This window comes from Salvelinus sp. IW2-2015, linkage group LG5 (genome assembly GCF_002910315.2).
Source record: "Salvelinus sp. IW2-2015 linkage group LG5, ASM291031v2, whole genome shotgun sequence".
NCBI lineage: Eukaryota > Metazoa > Chordata > Actinopteri > Salmoniformes > Salmonidae > Salvelinus > Salvelinus sp. IW2-2015.
Window position 1 is genome coordinate 32,456,686 of NC_036844.1, and position 21,968 is coordinate 32,478,653.

The 21,968-nt window shown below is 41.2% G+C and overlaps 1 pseudogene; it reads right to left on the reverse strand.

The window, feature by feature from the left end:
* Positions 1–301: 301 nt before the first annotated feature.
* Positions 302–21,332, reverse strand: LOC111963725 (zinc finger protein ZIC 3-like; annotated as a pseudogene).
* Between the last annotated feature and the right edge of the window lie 636 nt (positions 21,333–21,968).

The window sequence follows — 21,968 nt, forward strand, 5'->3', positions numbered from 1 at the left end:
TGTCTTAAAACTGATTCTGAAAACAGAGCTAAAATCTTGCAACACATGAAATACTGTTCTACTCCAATACTTAATTTCCTCCTTTATCTGTTTCCTTTTTTCTCTCTGAAGTTACTTCCTTTCTTTTCATGCACTTTATGGTTTCTATATGTTGCTTTTGATGATTCATTTCGTATGTCTTTCTTTCTTTCATGTATTAATTAACCTATTCCTCTACATTTTCACACACTGTACATAGATTTTTCTATTTTTATTTTATTTTGTGTTATTGACAGTACGTTTGTTTATGTGTAACTCTGTGTTGTTGTTTTTGTCGTACTGCTTTGCTTTGTCTTGGGCAGGTCGCAGTTGTAAATGAGGTTCTCAGCTGGCCTACCTGGTTAAATAAACGGGGGGGGGGGGGGGGGGGGGGGTGTCTTTGTCCATTTATCAGTAGGCTTATATGGAGGCCTATCTATGTATGTAAAGGCTTTGGTGCAGTGGGCCACATTTTCATCTGTAAATCAGTAGTAAATGTGCAGTATTTTCCAAGGATCAGACTTTTCCTAACATTTGGGAGGCTATAGAAGAAACACCACTCCAAAATGATTGCAATTTGATTGCATTTGCTCTGCATTTTATGAAGGTGCATTTACAGCTCAACACTAAGGCAATGCACAGGCCTACGCTGGGTTTTCTGAACTTTTGTTGAAAACTGAGCAAACCTATGCTATGGGCCGGAATTCCTGCCTACCGGCCACAATTTCATTGAAATGACGTGGAAAAAAACGTTGATTCAACCAGTGTGCCCAGTGGGTAATTATATAAACTTTTAGTGTTCTCACTTGGACTGTTAACTCTAACCGTTTCAAACGTACCATTCACACAAATTGGATGAAAGATCCTCTTTAAATATTGACGTATTGGATGGTTTTGTCGAGTCTTCGATGGTTGAGGACATAGGTCTACACGGAGCAGGTGGCGTGGATGACTCATATCCAGAGGTTCCCGTTGGGGAGGTCCCTGAGCTTTGAGATTCGTGAACCTGTAAAGTGAGAACATTTATTGTAGATGCGATAACTCAAAAGTGTATTTTTTGATTGCTCCAATTTACAAACACAGGATATGTAGCCCAGTACTTCAGTTTTTTCCATAGCCTATATTTTGTGTGTTTTCTTTCAATTACATATAACAACGGAGAATCATTTGATTTCTATATACTACGTCATATAAATATAGGTCATATACGCTGGCATTTTTCACCAGAAAAGATGGCTTGCCTTCGAGTGTTTCCTCAGAGAGCTGGGATGAGTGTAGGCCTTGTCACACACCTTGCAGATATATGGCTTGTCTGAGGTATGTACGTGCATGTGTTTTTTTCTGTCGCTGCTATTTGCGAACCGCCTGTCACAGCCTTCGAATTGGCATTTGAAGGGCTTCTCACCTGCCAAAGAAAATTAGTCATTTTAATGTAGAAAAATTGCAGTTGGATAGGCCTATTGACTGGTAGTTAGTCAAAGTTAGACCCATAGCAGTCTTAAAACAGAGAGCATTGTAACTTCAACCAGTTTCATATAACACATTACATAGTGTGTTAGGCCTGTTGATGTGATAGAACGTAGGGCTGGCTCATTACCTGTATGAATCCTTTTATGTATTTTCAAATTTTCCGACCTGGCAAATATTTTCCCACAACCATGAAACGGACAATTGAATGGCTTTTCTCCAGTGTGTACACGAATGTGGTTGACTAATTTATACTTTGCTTTAAAAGATTGGCCTTCTCTCGGACAATCTTCCCAAAAGCAAGTATGATGACCCTGGTCTGGACCGCCGACGTGATCCATGGAGACGTGCGTAACCAGTTCAAACAAGGAGTAGAACATCTTGCCGCACGTTTTTGGGGGTTGATTTGTCTCATTCTCATCTATCCATTTACAGGCGACATCCTGCTTACAGGGCTGTCGCATGTATCGAAAGAAAGCACCGTTACCATTTTGTGTTGCTACTCTCATACCCATCTCCACATTGGGATCAAAGTGGAGCTGGGTAGCACTGACGTGTGGGTGAGGGTTGGAGACAGGTTGATGCGGATCTGCTCCCACGTATATGTCTCCCTGTGAACCCACATGCGCCCTGCGGTTCGCTGTGTATCCATTTGGGGATGCACTCTGGTCGTATATAGTTGGAAATAGAGGGTGCATCGGGTTTTCAGAGATCATCAGGGGCATTCGCAAACTTTCTGTTGAGGTGCGGCTGAAAAATCCGTGCTCAGCATCCCTTGTTGCTATATCGACAATGTCTGAAGTGCGATACCTGATCGAAAAATCCATAGAGTCAATAGCTCTATATTCATGTGAACCGAAGTGACCGCAGTAGTGGTTTCCGAGCGCAGCTGCGTATCCGGAGACTTGGGGAATAAACGGGGACTTCTGTGCCGCGGCAACTACTTGACACAGGGTGCTTAGATTGAAGGCTGCTAAGTGAGAGGTCTCTCCATACGGCTGATCCCTAACCGAAGGTCTTTGCCCCCCGGTTCAAGATGTCTTGGCATTCCAACGCCCCGACACCGGGCGCGGAGAATTGCGCATCGTGGTCAATGAGCTTGGTTGTTGAAGCGCCGAAGATATAACTTATGTAAAGAAGTACATCAACCTTTCACAGCTTTACAGCGGCCAAAGTGTCCATAATGTGCGAAAATCATATGTACGCTTCCATTCTGTTAAATGTATAGGCTAACCCACAATTCCTTGAAATCCCGAGTTTTTTAGAGGGCACAAAATGTGAGAGAGGTGGTCAAACTCCCACCCTTTTCGATTGCGTGGGCTATAGGCTAAGCTAGRCGATGTATTCGGTCGATTCAAGTCAATCACTCCGCCCAAATACGACACCAGCAGCAACCATACAGTAACCAATGACATCCAAGATAACCTTTAGGCACGTGATTTTCGTACAGTGAATTAATTGAAAAGCCATTTCCTCATTGGCAGATTGCATCTATAGTAGAAAGCGTCTGTAGTAACTTCAAACCCGTCAAGCTGTCGTATTTCTTGTCTATCAAAAAGTGTAGCCTTATTCTCCTGGGTTCCATGACTTTCCTGGGCGTCGTTGCTATACCCTTGATATGGCCTAATTACCACCATTATACTGCTTTAGATTGGCAATGTTTGGGAATTTAATTATAGTGTATTCAACCAAACCTGCACTGCAGTATTTTGGCCGTAGCTTCCCCTGTACTATGATTTACCAGGCAGGTTGTTATGGTCCATGCACAAGTAAATGCCTCCAAATAATACAACTAGCCTATATGTGCGTACTTTGCCAAATTATGCATAAAAATAGCTTATTACACTTGACCTGTGCAGGCAAACTTCAATGTCCCGTAAAAACTGTAGTGTAGGCCTATTTGAAACAGGCTAATTGAATGGCAATGTTTCTGTGTAGCCGACTGTACATGTGCATAAAGGCTGAAACGTTTCAGGGATTTTAAATTATTTTTTTGAATGTAGGCTATATCTTATATTTATCTCAATCATCACTTATGTTTCAGAACAATTGTATCCGGTTTTGCTTTCAGGTGTAGCATTGGTTACAATGGTGGGCTATAACCCAGTTTTCATACATTTAAAATGAAAACGAACGAAAAAAGGGTTGGCCTAATGCGGTTCGCCTGTAGAATTACTACGACTTGGCAATCAGATGTTGCTTTCACGTCATAAGTAGGCCTAATTGACCAGCCTTTCAAACTATTATAACTTTCCTTGACAGGGGACTCGAGCGACAGAAGGTTAGGCCTCATTTAGCTTATGTGTTTGGAAACGGCCTTAAGCGCCAAGGGTTTGGCAAGGCGTTTGAAGCCACTGCCAATAATCAGTCACGGATCGGATTGGAGCATGTGGAGGCCCTCCCCAGGTAGCATATCACATGGAGTAGCCTACCAGGTGCAGCAAACAGGAGCTCTAAATAAAATAAAAAATAAAAACTACATGGTAATTTTTCATGAAGAAAAATGTATTTGTGGCAGTGAAATAAGTTTTACTTAAGCGAAGCTGTGAAATATAGCCTAGTCAATGTTAAATATTAAAATATCTGGTCTGATTTCTTTGATAGACTACTATATCAACCTTATTACTTTTATAGCGTTAGATCGCATATTTCATCACGAATAACTAGACTCAGACTACTACACTATTAAGGAATATGTGTGTTGAACAATGGAGGCTGGTGTAGTAGAGGGAGGGACTGTTTTATACATAGTTGCCTTCAGTGGGAGACTACATAAGTAGCCCAGAAGTACAAGTAGCAGTACAATGCAGTAGTAAAATTGAATGTTTTAGGTTTGCCATGGGTTAGCTATAGTAAATGGGGTCGCTACTGTAGTTTGGTCAGTGAGTGTGGGGGTAGTTTAGTGGGGTGATCTATGCAACACAGTCTTATGTGCTCCCCCCAGTGCTATAATTTGATTTGTAGAATATATTTCTGTTCTGATTTCAGATTTGAAAAGTAGAGAAGCAGACTAAGATTTCATACACTCTAAGTTGTTTCTCAAGTTGTTGGAAAAGTGGAGAGAATGTAATTGATGTGTTTACTAAAACAGCTGTATTGTTGGATTTGTAGAAGATATTTGCATTTTGATTTCAGATCTAAATCAAGTCAAAATCTAATCAAAGTGTATTTGTGGCATACACAGATTAACAGCTGTTAAAGCAGGTGCCGGAAAATGCTTGTGTTTCTAGCTCCAGCAGTGCAGTAAATATCTAACTGTACAATACTAATACACAAATTATCAACAACAACAAAAAAGAGGCAAAAACAAGAAATATCGGAATGCGCTATATCAGAGTCCGGAATATAAATACATATAGACAGTATGGACAATATACAAGTAGGAAAAAGGAATGTACTGCCATAGTTATGTGGATGAGCTATGTCAAGAATACAGTATTTACATATAAACCAAGAAAACAATTAACGTAATTTTCAGAGATCAAATTACATTTCAACAAGATAATGATGCAGGAATGAGAATCTTATCTGTTTAAAACTACAGAAATAATTTCAGAGCAATAAACATTATGTAAACATTACTATACTAAGGTGCAGGGCAGGGTACCGGGCGGAAGGCCGATTAGTGATGAATGTTCAGCAGTCTGATGGTCTGGAGATAGCTGTTTTTAGGTATCTCAGTCACAGCTTTGTAGATGTCCTTGTGTGCAGGCAGTGTGCCCCCGGTGATGTGTTGGGCTGACCGCACCACCCTCTGGAGAGCCCTGCGGTTGCAGGCGGTGCAGTTGCCGTACCAGGCGGTGATACAGCCCGACATAATGCTCTCGATGGTGCATCTGTAGAAGTTCATGAGGGAAAAAGCAGATACCCTTTATGTAAGTTCTTGTGTAAGTGGTCAAAACAGCAGTGGTTTTTAAAAGTTGAAATAAAATGTAGTTGATGTGATTACTAAAACAGCTGTATCAATGGATTGGTAAAATGTCAGATTTGATACCCTCTAAGTTAACCTTTTACTGCACTGGCTACACAGAGTGATTATTATTAGTCAAACATATTTACTTTGAAACAAAAGTATACACCACACACACATGGTTATGGGCTTAAATAAAAGAAGACACCTGTACCATGTCAGATATAGAAATGTGTTCAATTTTGAGTTTGCATCCCAATAATACACTTTATATACATCACAGAAGACTGAAATATAACAAAACTGTTTGACATAGAAATAGCGGATTTGTCGATAAAAAATTTAAAAAATCATTATTTATGAAATTATAAGAAATATGAATAACATTCCATCCATGAGGCCAAAGAGGGCATTTTTGGTCAGTGACTGCAGGAAAAGGCTACCTTGTTGGGAAAGTGGTCAAAGTAGCTGATGTGTGTCATAAATCACAATGTTTACTCATTGTCTAATGCTTAGAATGTACTCCACCAGTGCTATAATTTGTCAGTTTTGAATGTTCTATTGCAGTTGTTAATTCAACAGTGGGAAGTTAGCTTAATGAAAGTAGTTAGTGCGGTTCCTAAAACAGCTGTACCTCTTTGAGTAGAACACAATTATCTTCCGATTTTAATAGCAGAGAAGAAGACCAATATGCCATACCCTCTAAGTTTTTGCTTGTTGTAAAAGTAGTTGATTTGTGTCAAAAGTAAATGTTTACAGTGAATCGAATGTTGGAAGTCATGGAAGTTAACAATGGGAACTTTAGAACATTGAAGAAATCCCATTAAAGTAGATTCGTTTTTGGTTTTAGAACGACAAAGAGTTAAAAGTATAAATGTTTTCAAATGCACACTATTCCAGAATGTTCTGCACGTTTTAAAGTTTGAATCGCGTTTTTAGGCTAGTGTAAGAGCAGTAGGGGAGAGCGAGGTAAGTTGTCACATGGGTAAGTTGTCAAACTGTTCATACCTCCAACACTCGAGGCGCTATCTCAAAAATCAAATAGCTACTTTGTGTGACTACATGTTCTATGGTCAACGTCACTCTAATCTGAGGTGAGCACAAGTTTCTTATTTTTCCCCTTCAAAAGTATAGAATTGTCACTTTACATTTTATGCAATAAAACTTTGTTATGTATGAATGTTCAAAATGATAATTTTGCACTGAGTAGAGGAGACAATAACGTGTATTTTGATACTTTAGCTGCAGTCCTATGTTGAGCTAACCTTGAGAATTAGCCAACATTAGCACACATGTCAGTTTGAGGCAAGTTGTCTCAATGACCTTGGGGCAAGCTGTCTCAATGACCTTGGTGCAAGTCTTCACATGTGACAACTTGCCCCAGTATACATAGACACACAGAACATGCTCAAAAAACATTGTGATATTGTGTAATCAGCTCTGATAATAGTTTGAAATGTTGTATGGATTAATATACGTATATACACGTTTAGTTTAGAGCAGCAGACATATCCCTGGACTACACAAGACAGGCTCTGGCGTGTGTGTGTGTGTGTCTACTAACACACTACATGCCTACTGTATCAGACAGTATACACACACAACTCCATACAGTGTCATGAATTTAATGTGGTGTTATGAATTTCATTGTGGCAACAAGGATAGTAGACAGGGAGGTGGGCTTAATAAGACTGTAATGGAATATGTAATTGCAATGAGGAAATTATTTTTTGAAGGAAAGAAGAAATGAAGGAAGGAAGGATGGAAGGAAAGAAAGAGGGGAAGGAAAGAAAGATGGTTAGAAATGATAAAAGGAAGGCAGAGAATGGCAGCACACCACCTGGCATAATGTTAAAGGCAATGAGGCAGGTGAAGTTGCAGAACAAATCAATCAGGAGTACAGTGAAGGATTTTGACATAAATTACCGTACTCTGACTCGGTATTGTCAAAAGGTTACCAGAGAAGAAGTTGACAGAAAGACAGCCATGCCAACAACAGTGGTTGGCTATACAAAGCCACGGAAGGTTTTTTCACTGTTTTTTTTGGGGAGATGCAGCTTGTTCAGTATATTACTGGGTCAGCTGACATTTATTTTTGTCTGTCACCAAGTAAGGTCAGAAGACTTGCCTACCAGTTTGCTGTGGCACACCAGCTGAAGTTCACGCTAATGTGGGCAGAAAAAGAAAAGGCCAGCTCGGAGTGGTTTACAGGCTTCTTAAAGCGTCACCCAACGCTTTCACTGAGAAAGCCAGAGGCAACTAGCCTTGCCAGGGCAAGTAGCTTCAACAGAGAAAATGTTAATGCTTTCTTCGACAATGTAGCAGAAGTGCTACAGAAATATCAATTTGGACCAGGAGACATATGGAATGTCGATGAAAATGGGGTGACCACTGTACATAAACCTGACAAAGTGGTGGGCAGACGTGGAGTCAAACAAGTAGGGTCACTGACCTCCGCTGAAAATTGGAACCCTCGTTACACTGGCCTGTGCTGTCTCAGCCACAGGGAATAGTATTCCTCCATATTATATATTCCCCTATGTCAAATTCCACGATCATTTTCTGATCAATGGGCCACCTGGCAGCAAAGGAGGTGCAAATCCCTCTGGGTGGATGAAAGATGTACACTTTCTTGACTTCCTGAAACATTTTGTCAAGCATACAAAGTACTCAAAGGAGAAGCACTGTTTACTCCTTTTGGACAAAACCACGAGCCTCATCTGTCCATTGATGGACTCAATTATGCCAAAGAAAATGGCATAATTATGCTGTCATTCCCACCACATTGCTCTCATCGGCTTCAACCCTTAGACAGGTCTGTCTACGGGCCGCTAAAGAGGCACATCAACACCACGTGTGATGTCTMGATGAGGAACAACCCCCGTAAGACAATGTCAATTTATGACATTCCTGGGATTGTGGCAATCGCCTACCCTCTGGCTGCAACCCCCTTGGACATTCAGGCTGGCTTTAGGGTGGTTGGGGTACAACCTTACAACAGGGATGTATTTCTGGAAACCGAGTTTGCGACAACCTACGTTACAGATCGCCCCATTCAGAACCCAACCCTACCAGGCCCCAGCACTAAGCCTGCCCTGCCAGGCCCCAGCACCATTTCAGCCCTGCCAGGCCACAGCACCATTCCAGCCCTGCCTAGCACGAGCTCAGACACAGACCTGCCCAGTTCTTATGTTAGCAAGACCATTGAAATGATTGTGATTTATTTTATTCTTGTTGCCAAATACTTTATACACAAACAAAAATTCCAAAATTCTATACCAAAATTACACATATTTTTGATTGAATGTAACTATCTCATTAAAACATTAACCCTAGTGAATAACAACAAGAATAACATCTTCCTGAATCATTATAATAAGATTTTTTGAGTGATTACAATTGCACTAGAATTGTTTATTTTTGTATTACTTCATTGTATTACTTAATTGTTTTGTATGTTTTTTTTGTATTTTTTTTTGTATTTTCTCGTTAATACCTGCGTTCTGTTTTGTATGATGTAACAATGTAAATTGTTGATCTGTATTTTGAATAAAAAAATAAATATATATAAAATAATAATATAAGAGTTCTAAAAAAAACTGTGGTTACCTAGGTTACCCCATTGACTCACAGCAACAACAAAAAATGCAAACACCATTTCCTTGTTTTCGGCTTGTTTTAGTCAGTTACAAAACGACATTTAAGAAAAGTACGTCTAAAGACATGACTTTCCAACATTGCCTGCTCCCCCGACCGTTCTCAATACTCAATAATGTAATATTGTAGGGCTTCCCTCTCATGCATCTTTTCATAATGGCGCTAACGTTAGCCAAGTGAGTGAGTTCTAGCTAACGTTAGCTAGCTACCGACCGGAACATTAACGCTAGCCAATACCGCACAAACAAACTATACTGATACAAGAGTGAGTGGAGTTACAAACGGACTATACTAAACAAGTTAAATGTCTTATCTGTGATGACATTTTAGCTACGTGTACTTAGACACCGGGTCCCCACAATTTCCCACACCGAATAGCCTAAAGCCACAGGGCTCTTCTCACAGGCTCTTATTTCCCTACGTAGGAGCATTGGGAACTGTAGGTTTTTGACATGTTTCCAAGCTCTCACTCATATTGAGCTCCGGATGGCACAGCGGCCTAAGGCACTGCATATCAGTGCAAGAGGTGTAACTACAGTCCGAGGTTCGAATCCAGGCTGTATCACATCCAGCTGTGACTGGGAGTCCCGGCGTGGCGCACAATTGGCCCAGGGCTGTCCGGAGTAGGTTGTCATTGTAGATAAAAATGTAAATACGAATGAACTGACTTGCCTAGTTAAATAAAGTTTACATTAAAAAATATATATATTAAAAAGTAATGTGTGTTCAATAAATCAAATTAAATGTTATTTGTCACATGCACAGAATACAATGGCTGTAGTCTTTACTGTGAAATGCTTACCCAACGATGCAGAGTTAAAAAAGAAAAACAGTAACACAAGAGTAAAAAACAGAGTTATATACAGGAAGTATCGGTACCAGATAAATGTGCAGGGGTACCCCACAATCAAACAAATTGACACGATTCACTCAAGAAACTAATCTGATTTGTATGATTATGTTTGTGATAGACAATAAACATGTGCTCAAACCACTCATTAAGTCATTAATTAATTAATTCAGATTGCTTGCTAATGCCACTGATGCAATCTCATGCAAGCAATATTCAGAGGCCTTTGACATTGAAAGGGCATTCACCATAAACATGAAGGAATTTCTTAAGATGATCTCTCCTTCTGTCATTGGTCATAATGCAAAGCTTTGAATGCAGGTCTCAGTAGTAAGCTCCATATTAATTCAAAACTCAAAAAGCTGCATGCACGATTCAGTTCATAGTAACTAATACAGTTCCATTATCAAATCAACATCAACACATTCTCATGATCATAAGGGCACCAGTATCTGACAGAGAAAATTGAGGCATCAAGTAGTTCAAACATCTCTGAACCTGATCTGTAATACAGATAGTATAGATTGCCCCCAGGTGGTAAGAGTAGGCAACAACACATCTGCCACGCTGATCCTCAACACTGGGGCCCCTCAGGGGTGTGTACTTAGTGCCCTCCTGTACTCCCTGTTCACCCACAACTGCGTGGCCAAACACAACTCCAACACCATCATTATGTTTGGTGACAACACAACAGTGGTAGGCCTGATCACCAACAATGATGAGACAGCCTATAGGGAGGCGGTCAGAGAACTGGCAGTGTGGTGCCAGGACAACAACCTCACCTTCAATGTGAGCAAGACAAAGGAGCTGATCGTGGACTACAGGAAAAGGCAGGCCAAACAGGCCCCCATTAACATCAACGGGGCTGTAGTGGAGCGGGTTGAGAGTTTCAAGTTCCTTGGTGTCCACATCACCAATCAATCAATCAATCAAGTTTATTTTATATAGCCCTTCGTACATCAGCTAATATCTTGAAGTGCTGTACAGAAACCCAGCCTAAAACCCCAAACAGCAAGCAATGCAGGTGTAGAAGCACGGTGGCTAGGAAAAACTCCATAGAAAGGCCAAAACCTAGGAAGAAACCTAGAGAGGAACCAGGCTATGAGGGGTGGCCAGTCCTCTTCTGGCTGTGCCGGGTGGAGATTATAACAGAACATGTTCAAAATGTTCATAAATGACAAGCATGGTCAAATAATAATCAGGAATAAATGTCAGTTGGCTTTTCATAGCCAATCATTAAGAGTTGAAAACAGCAGGTCTGGGACAGGTAGGGGTTCCATAACTGCAGGCAGAACAAACTATCATGGTCCAAACACACCAAGACAGTTGTGAAGAGGGCACGACAAAACCTCTTCCCCCTCAGGAGACTGAAAAGATTTGGCATGGGTTCTCAGATCCTCAAAAAGCTCTACAGCTGCACCATCGAGAGCATCCTGACCGGTTGCATCACCGCCTGGTGTGGCAACTGCTCGGCATCTGACCGTAAGGCACTACAGAAGGTAGTGCGTACAGCCCAGTACATCACTGGGGCCAAACTTCCTGCAATCCAGGACTTATATAATAGGCGGTGTCAGAGGAAAGCCCATAAAATTGTCAGAAACTCCAGTCGCCCAAGTCATAGACTGTTTTCTCTGCTATCGCACGGCAAGCGGTACCGGAGCGTCATGTCTAAGACCAAAAGGCTCCTCAACAGCTTCTACCTTCTAAGACTGCTGAATAATTAATCAAATGGCCACCGGACTATTACATGTACACCCCCCCATTTGTTTTGTACACTGCTGCTACTCGCTATTTATTATCTATGCATAGTCACTTCACCCCTACCTACATGTACAAATTACCTCAAAACCTCCTGTACTCCCGCACACTGACTCGGTACCGGTACCCCCTGTATATAGCTTCGTTATTCTTATTGTGTTACTATAATTTTTTTTAAATGTACTTTAGTTTATTTGGTAAATATCTACAGTGGGGAGAACAAGTATTTGATACACTGCCGATTTTGCAGGTTTTCCTACTTACAAAGCATGTAGAGGTCTGTAATTTTTTATCATAGGTACACTTCAACTATGAGAGACGGAATCTAAAACAAAAATCCAGAAAATCACATTGTATGATTTTTAAGTAATTAATTTGCATTTTATTGCATGACATAAGTATTTGATACATCAGAAAAGCAGAACTTAATATTTGGTASAGAAACCTTTGTTTGCAATTACAGAGATCATACGTTTCCTGTAGTTCTTGACTAGGTTTGCACACACTGCAGCAGGGATTTTGGCCCACTCCTCCCTACAGATCTTCTCCAGATCCTTCAGGTTTCGGGGCTGTCGCTGGGCAATACGGACTTTCAGCTCCCTCCAAAGATTTTCTATTGGGTTCAGGTCTGGAGACTGGCTAAGCACCTTGAGATGCTTCTTACGGAGCCACTCCTTAGTTGCCATGGCTGTGTGTTTCGTGTCGTTGTCATGCTGGAAGACCCAGCCACGACCCATCTTCAATGCTCTTACTGAGGGAAGGAGGTTGTTGGCCAAGATCTCGCGATACATGGCCCCATCCATCCTCCCCTCAATACCTGTCTCTTATACACATCTAGATGTGTATAAGAGACAGGTCCTGTCCCCTTTGCAGAAAAGCATCCCCAAAGAATGATGTTTCCACCTCCATGCTTCACGGTTGGGATGGTGTTCTTGGGGTTGTACTCATACTTCTTCTTCCTCCAAACACGGCGAGTGGAGTTAGACCAAAAAGCTCTATTTTTGTCTCATCAGACCACATGACCTTCTCCCATTCCTCCTCTGGATCATCCAGATGGTCATTGGCAAACTTCAGACAGGCCTGGACATGCACTGGCTTAAGCCTGTCTCTTATACACATCTAGATGTGTATAAGAGACAGGTTTTACAATTGTATCCCTGATGTCCTTACACAGCTCTCTGGTCTTGGCCATTGTGGAGAGGTTGGAATCTGTTTGATTGAGTGTGTGGACAGGTGTCTTTTATACAGGTAACGAGTTCAAACAGGTGCAGTTAATACAGGTAATGAGTGGAGAACAGGAGGGCTTCTTAAAGAAAAACTAACAGGTCTGTGAGAGCCGGAATTCTTACTGGTTGGTAGGTGATCAAATACTTATGTCATGCAATAAAATGCAAATTAATTATTTAAAAATCATACAATGTGATTTTCTGGATTTTTGTTTTAGATTCCGTCTCTCACAGTTGAAGTGTACCTATGATAAAAATTACAGACCTCTACATGCTTTGTAAGTAGGAAAACCTGCAAAATCAGCAGTGTATCAAATACTTGTTCTCCCCACTGTATATATAATATTTATCTTGAACTGCACTGTTGGTTAAGGGCTTGTAAGTAAGCATTTCATGGTAAGTTCTACACTTGTTGTATTCGGCTGATGTGACAAATAAAGTTTGATTTGATTGACCGAATCAGTTCAAATTCCTCGTTCACTGGCCAAATTGATAAGATAAAATAGATCTAATGGAGGCACCCCAAAATGTACACAACCACCATTTTTCCTTTTTTAATGTCTTTATATGTAAATAAAGGCTGAGATTATGTTATGAGCTGTTATGCACTGCATCAATTTGTTAATAAAAATAGGATTCAGGAATGGTAGCCATTTTGAGATGTTCTGGTTGGAGGTTGCGTCAATTGGGACCTCCATGTTGTGTAAGAGTCTGATAATGTTTATTTTTTTGTCAGTGAGACAGATTTGAAATATTATTCACAACAGTGATTTAGGTTTTTGAAATATTTTTATGTTATCACAACCTATGATATGGAAGAACATTTGTAAATTAAACTACTCCAATACTAGTAGTGTCAATGTAACAGAACAAACGATATCCCACACTGTTTGTGGCTATGTCTAATTTCTGTGTTATTTCTGTGGCATTTCTCAATTGAACCTTACAATCATTCTCTCAATATGCATTGTATGATGAACAAAAATATGAACGTAACATGCAACAATTTCAACGATTTTACTGAGTTACAGTTCTTAAAAAGAAATCAGTCAATTGAAATACATTATTTAGGCCCTAATCTATGGATTTCAAATGACTGCGCAGTGGTGCCATGCATCCACTGGTGAGCCAGGCCCAGCCAATCAGAATGAGTTTTTCCCCACATAAGGGCTTTATTACAGAGATAAATGCGCCTCAGTTTCATCAGCTGACCGGGTGGCTGGTTTCAGACAATCTCGCAGGTGAAGAAGCTGGATGTGGAGGTCCTGGGCTGACGTGGTTATACGTGGTCTGAGGTTGTGAGGCTGGTTGGACGTACTGCCAAATTCTCTAAAACGACATGACTTATGGTAGAGAACTGAACATGAAATTATCTGGCAACAGCTCTGGTGGACATTCATGCAGTCAGCATGCCAATTGCATACTCCCTCAAAATTGTGACATTGTGTTGTGTGACAAAACTGCACATTTTAGAGTTCCGTTATATTGTCCCCAGGACAAGGTGCACCTGTGTAATGATCATGCTGTTTAATTAGCTTCTTAATATGCCACACCTGTCAGGTGGATGGATTACCTTGGCAAAGGAGAAATGCTCACTAACAGGGATGTAAACAAATTTTGTGCACAAAATTTGAGAGAAATAAGCTTTTTGTGAGTATGGAACATTCCTAGGATCTTTTATTTCAGCTATGAAACATGGGACCAACACTTCACATGTTGCGTTTATATTTTTATTCAGTATATAATTAATCAGTAAATATCATATTTTACAGTACAGTGTTTAACTTTCCGTGTCACTGTGTGTTTTCGTATTAACAGAAAGCAGAAGCAGCGTCAATATTGAGCCCTAGAATCCCTATTAATGACTATTTGACAATAGTATACAAGGTATTGAGTTACTAGCTATACTTACAACTTAGAAGCACTTTATGTAATTGACAGAAGAGAATAGACGAGTGTAATGGATGACAGAGTGAATAGGTGGTTGTTTGTCATTTTACGGAAGAAAAGGGGAGATGTGAGAGAAGGCACATAGATTAGAGGCCTCTTCCAACACACAACAGGGGGGAAAAGCCTTGTTTATACCTGCCGCTAACATGCAACCTTCTTATTGATCTTGTCCCGATGTTGTCCTGATCTTGTCCATTTACAGTTATAAGATCTGATCAAAATCAGATCACAATGCGTCTTTTAATTGTCTACACCTGTCTAAAAATGTGGGCTCAATCAGAATGTCGACAAGATCAGGACAAAGGACACATGTTAGAACCAGGTATAAACGTGGCTAGAGAGACAAAGCCGTATGCCTCCTGTGGGCTACTCTACCTTCTGTAATGCTATTATCTTTTTCCTTGAATGTTTATGATGAGAGGATGACGATGCTGTTCGCAGCACTTACTATGATAAAACCCTTAGTAGTCCAACCAAGTTGTGGGTTTGGTTTCAATATAAATGAATGAAGTCGTCACATTTACATGATGGCACGTATCATTTAATCTCATTTGTATTCAATATATCCTGCGCTATTCAAAATAGTAGTACGAAAAGGTTTATCAGAACAATAACATTCACATTGGAAGAGACTGCCCTCTGCTGCATAGATAATGGCAGCACACCATGGTTGACGCAGCAATTAATCTTGAGTGCTGTACTCAATCTTAAYGCGTTAACACATTTTCTGTCCTGATAAATCCATCAGCACTTTCCTATAGAACGTGTTGAGGAGGAAGCACCTTTAGCTGGGAGGATAGCACAAGCCGTGTCTATGTTTCCATGTAAGTGTTGAGGTGAGGCAGATGAGAGAGGAGTTAGAGCAGTGGTTCCCAAACTTTTTTGGTTACTATACGACCAACTGAATTTTGCTCTGCCCAGAGTAGCCCTGAAGAACCCCCTCATGTGCATTTTACCAGTAGGACTATGGTCTCATGAGTCTTCTCAAGTACCCCCTGTGGATAGGCCAAGTACCCCCAGAGGCCCTAGTACCCCTGGTTGGGAACCACTGGTTTAGAGAACCTGCTGCTTTATTTAATCCCACTGTGTAGGAAAGACCAACCATGGCTGTGTGACTGTGTAAACAAAACCCCAGAGTTTCTTTCTCTATGTTCTGCTGGGAAAATGGATTCAGCCCAACTTAATCCTACCGTTGTTTTCAACAATGGCCGCTTGTGGCCCTGACACATCTCAAACCAGAATGATATGGCTGTCCAGTGAGATTCCATAGCATTAAGATAATGACCCTGTTGGTGGACTTTGTTGGCCTCGACAGACAGTTACCCAGATGGCATGAATCAAGCCCTGACTGCACACTCCAAAACTACATCAGAAATCCTTAACAACCAGATCTCAAATGCGCTCAATTACTTCACCTTTGAACAAGTGAATGAGCCCTCATCATCACACTGACTAACTGCAAGGAAAGGCGAGAGAGAGAGGAGAGTGAGAGAAGAGGAGAGGGAGAGGAGAGGAGAGGAGAGGAGAGGAGAGGAGAGGAAGAGGAGAGGAGAGGAGAGGAGGAAGGAGAGGAGAGGAGAGGGAGGAGAGGAGGGAGAGGAAGAGAGGAGAGGAGAGGAGAGGAGAGGAGAGGAAGAGGAGAGGAGAGGAGAGGAGAGGAGAGGAGAGGCAGAGAAACAGAGGAGAGCCAGAGAGGTTAACCAATGGGGTTTACAAATGGGACAGGTTAATGTTACTATTCTAAAACAAAGATTATATAAAAGGTACCAATTAATTAATTTAAAAATAATATTTTCTAAAACCAAGACGACAGGGATAGTGTCATATGATCAGGTTTGAAAGGTGTTGTTTTCTCATTGCTTAATAATTCATTAACAGTAGAGAGGTAGGGCAGTGTAAGTGCTTTCAGCAGAAATGTATTGTTTGCTTGAACAAAACCTCAAGTCACCATATTCTTCTGAAAGACCAATACCACTTACGGTATGTTGTTCTATCAGTAATTGGATTGTATTACTAAAGCAATTAATTAGTTGAGCTTGGACATTGTAGAAGTGCACAGATGACAATACCTTGTCCAGTCAGCATGCTTCTCCACATTAAATGGAACAACTTGGTCTCAGAGTATTTCATATTATTATGTACATCATCCAAGACACTATTTTGTGTGATATGTTACATTTCGTATGGTATGTATTAATTTGTGGATGTCCATCATGCATGTTACGTATTCCAATTTGTATGATATATTACAAATTGCCATTCGTACAATATGTTATGAATTTGCAATACATATGATATGTTATAAATTCCAATTTGTTGTTCCTAACGTTAGCTAGGTGGCTAGCATAGCTAGGGGTTAGGGTTAAGGTTATGGTTAGGAGTTAAGTTAATGGGTTAAGGATAGGATTAGGGTTAGGGGAAGGGTTAACTAACATGCTAAGTAGTTGCAAAATGATCAAAGTTTTTCATGATGAAATTTGAACACGCAAACTTTGGATTGCTAGACAGTACCCCCCCCCCCGCGCGTGCGCCACAGTTCATGACACAAACGTTTTCACAACCATCTTTTGCAGTTTTGAAGCAAATTTTATTGCAATTCTATACATTTTGCCATGTCTAATGTGTATTCATGGGATATTTGACTGACTAAAAAATTACATCATTATCTATGGGCTACAAAACAAACGACATAACAAACATTAGCTGACATGGACAGTTGATCTGGACATTTCTGACAAGTTATAAATAGCTCTCTTAGGTATGCATTGACTAACATCACAAGAGGAACTGATGATGCACTACCCCCGCGCCCCCCCTGCCGACCCCTCGCGCCCCACAGTTTGGGAACAACTGCCTTAAGTAACTGTCTGTCTTATGTAACCATACCAAACGTAACATATCATCCTAACTTGAGTGTCACGGATTTACATTTACCATGTTACGTCTAGTCTATGAGACCAGGCTGAATGGACAGGTGTCTCCCTTTGTTCACCAGTAGATGGCGACTCCAGTGCTCACAGATGATGGAGAGGCTGCTGCAGAACTTCTCTCATTGGCTACACATCTGCATTCTTTCAAAGTGTGTGTCCAGTGGAGAATTCCACCTCATTCACAATAAATGATTTTCATATCCCCAACACAAGGCCTGAGACCTTGAATATGTAAAGCCTTGGTTAACCCCAACCTTTTCATTTGAACCTATTGGACCAATTTCAATATGATCAATGACTCAAAACCAATCATTTGTTATATCAAGGTAGGATGTTTGTTTCTAGTGAAGCACATCGCTGTTGACCTTGACAGAACCCCTGGTGATGAGATTTTAGCCTCTGATGTATCAGCAGATAACATTCTACCTAATGTCCCTGTGATCTCTGTCTACTAGTTCGTAGCAATGCATTGCGTCCCTATACATTGCGGTTCTTTTCCATTAATGCATGCAGGATCTGAAAAGGTCCACTCCAGCTATGAGGGAAGAGAGTCAACAAGGTAATTTCTATTCCAGAGTACTGTCTCTGTCTCTGCAGACAGAGGGCCTGAGCTGCATGGTAATGGTGCTCATCAGGTGCTGGGGTGAAAGAGTGCCACGGGCCTGCCTGGAGTGGTGATGTTTTATACAATACAGAAGCCGTGGTGAGGAACACACACAAGGACAACAGTCACAGTATGAAGGGAAAACCTAGTCAGTTGCACAACTGAATGCATTCAACTGAAATGTGTCTTCCGCATTTAACCCAACCCCTCTGCCTTAATCAACCTCCATGTCATCAGCACCCAGGGAGCAGTTGTTGCTCAAGGGGAGAAAATGAATATTTTTCCTCCTTGCGGGCTCAGAGATTTGAACTAGCAACCTTTTGGTAACTGGCCTGATGGTCTTAACTGCTAGGCTACCTGTGACCTCTCTGCAGTACATTTGTAACATATTAATCGATAGAGTTATTACTAGAGGGGAAACGGAACAACTTGGAAGAACACTGTTTTCCTGTATATGCCTGGTAATGAAGGCTAGGCCTACTGCTATAATCCTTCTGTACTTATGAAAGCATGGTGGATGTGCTTGTGTACACTACAGTACAAGTTGCAACCCTCTGGAGTAATCAGGGCTCACAGCTAATAAACATGACTTATTCCGTTAAAATGCAGATGCATTTTATGCTGAGTCAGAGAAGTGAAGAACAGAACACTCTTTCCCTTTGAGAACATAAAATATAATGATTTAAGTTAGATCACAATATTTTGTTTTGTTTTTAATTTAGCTTTTTAATTGTAATTTTCCTGGAAAGTCTGGTCTGCCAAAGTTCAGTGTGTACTTTTCAGCAGCTTTTAATCACGACTCTAAAATGAGTGCAACAACCAATCATAAGCCTTCTCCATCTCTCTCCCAGAAAGAGTTACAGGCAGTGAGGAAGACAGACGCTGCACTTCCTCCCATTAGAGGAATTCATTTAACTGGGTTGCTGTGTAGATAGAGTAGCTTATTTATACTCTATAGACTCATCACCTTAATGGCAGTCTGAATCTGCTCCATCTGACTGAAACAAAGGGGAGAACACATGTGAAGATAGAGACGTACCTTTCAGACACATTCCATTCCTACCAGTTGTAGTGAACCAATCAGCTGTCCACAACATAGCCACCATAGCCAATCCCTGCACTGATTGTGACTCAGGTTCCAGTAAAATGCCTTCGGTAAAAGCTAGTTGTGCTCTATCCCCTCAAACTGGAAGCCAGCCATGTCTGTGGTGATAACATTGTGGTCACACTAAGTTTTTTGTTTGAATCTTTCAAATACCAAATAACATTGTTTTATATCATAAGAATGTAAATGAGATTACATTTATCTTTTTACATTTACAGTGCCTTCAGAATGTATTCACACCCCTTGACTTTTTCCACAATTGTTGTGTTACAAGGTGGGATTAAAATTGATTTAATTGTACTTTTTCCCCCAACGATCTACACAAAATACATAAAACCCTAATATATCTTGATAAGATAAGTATTCAACCCTCTAAGTCAATACGTGTTAGAATCACCTTTGGCAGCGAATACAGATGTCAGTCTTTCTGGGTAATTCTAAGAGCTTTGCACAACTGGATTGAACAATATTTGCACATTATTCTTTGTAAAAGTTTTGAAGCTCTCTCAAGTTGGTTGTTGATCATTGCTAGACAGCCATTTTCAAGTCTTGCCATTGATTTCCAAGATGATTTATGTCAAAACTGTAACTAGGCCACTCAGGAACATTCAATGTTGTCTTGGTGAGCAACTACAGTGTATATTTGACCTTGTGTTTTAGGTTATTCTCCTGCTGAAAGGTGAATTTGTCTCCCAGAGTCTTATGGAAAGTAGACTGAACCAGTTTTTCCACTAGGATTTTGCCTGTGCTAAGCACTATTCCGTTTCTTTTTATCATAAAAACTCCCTAGTCTTTGCCGATGACAAGCATACCCATAACATGATGCAGCCACCACCATGCTTGAAAATATGAAGAGTGGTACTCAGTGATGTGTTGTGTTGGATTTGCCCCAAACATAACGCTTTGTATTCAGGACATGAAGTTAATTTCTTTGCCACATTTTTAGCAGTTTTACTTTAGTGCCTTATTGCAAAAAGGATGCTATAAGGGCACAGGGCGAGACCCAGATGCAGAAACGGGAGGCAGATGGTTTGAGTCTCTGATATTTATTAGTATCCAAGGGGCAGGCAAGAGAATGGTCAAGCACAGGTGAAACAGATCAGGGTGTGACAGATGCGTGTTTTGGAATATTTGTATTCTGTACAGGCTTCCTTCTTTTCAAATTAAATTGTATTAGTCACATGCGCCGAATACAACAGGTGTAGACATTACAGTGAAATGCTTACTTACGAGCCCCTAACCAACAATGCAGTTTAAAAAATACGGATAAGAATAAGAAATAAAAGTAACAAGTAATTAAAGAGCAGCAGTAAAATAACAATAGCGAGACTATATACAGGGGGGTACCGGTACAGAGTCAATGTGCGGGGGCACCGGTTAGTTGAGGTAATATGTACATGTAGGTAGAGTTATTAAAGTGACTATGCATAGATGATAACAACAGAGAGTAGCAGTGGTGTAAAAGAGGGGGAGGGGGGTAAATGCAAATAGTCTGGGTAGCCATTTGATTAGATGTTCAGGAGTCTTATGGCTTGGGGGTAGAAGCTGTTTAGAATACTCTTGGACCTAGACTTGMCGTTCCGGTACCGCTTGCCGTGCGGTGGCAGAGAGAACAGTCTATGACTAGAGTGGCTGGAGTCTTTGAAAATMTTTAGGGCCTTCCTCTGACACCGCCTGGTATAGAGGTCCTGGATGGCAGGAAGCTTGGCCCCTGTGATGCACTGGGCCGTGATGTATTACCCTCTGTAGTGCCTTGTGGTCGGAGGCCAAGCAGTTGCCATACCTGGCAGTGATGCAACCAGTCAGGATCATCTCAATGGTCCAGCTGTACAACCTTTTGAGGATCTGAGGAGCCATGCCAAATCTTTTCAGTCTCCTGAGGGGGAATAGGTTTTGTCGTGCCCTCTTCACGACTGTCTTGGACCATGTTATTTTGTTGGTGATGTGGACACCAACGAACTTGAAGCTTTCAACCTGCTCCACTGCAGCCCCGTCGATGAGAATGGGGGCGTGCTCGGTCCTCTTTTTCCTGTAGTCAACAATCATCTCCTTTGTCTTGATCACGTTGAGGGAGAGGTTGTTGTCCTGGCACCACACAGCTAGGTCTCTGACCTCCTCCCAAAAGGCTGTCATGTCGTGGTCGGTGATCAGGCCTACCACTGTTGTGTCATTGGCAAATTTAATGATGGTGTTGGAGTCGTGCTTGGCCGTGCAGTCATGAGTGAACAGGGAGTACAGGAGGGGACTGAGCACGCACCCCTGAGGGGCCCCTGTGTTGAGGATCAGCATGGCGGATGTGTTGTTACCTACCCTTACCACCTGGGGGTGGCCCGTCAGGAAGTCCAGGATCCAGTTGCAGAGGGAGGTGTTTAGTCCCAGGGAACTTAGCTTATTGATGAGCTTTGAGGGCGCAATGGTCATGAACGCTGAGCTGTAGTCAATGAATAGCATTCTCACATAAGTGTTCCTTTTGTCCAGGTGGGAAAGGGCAGT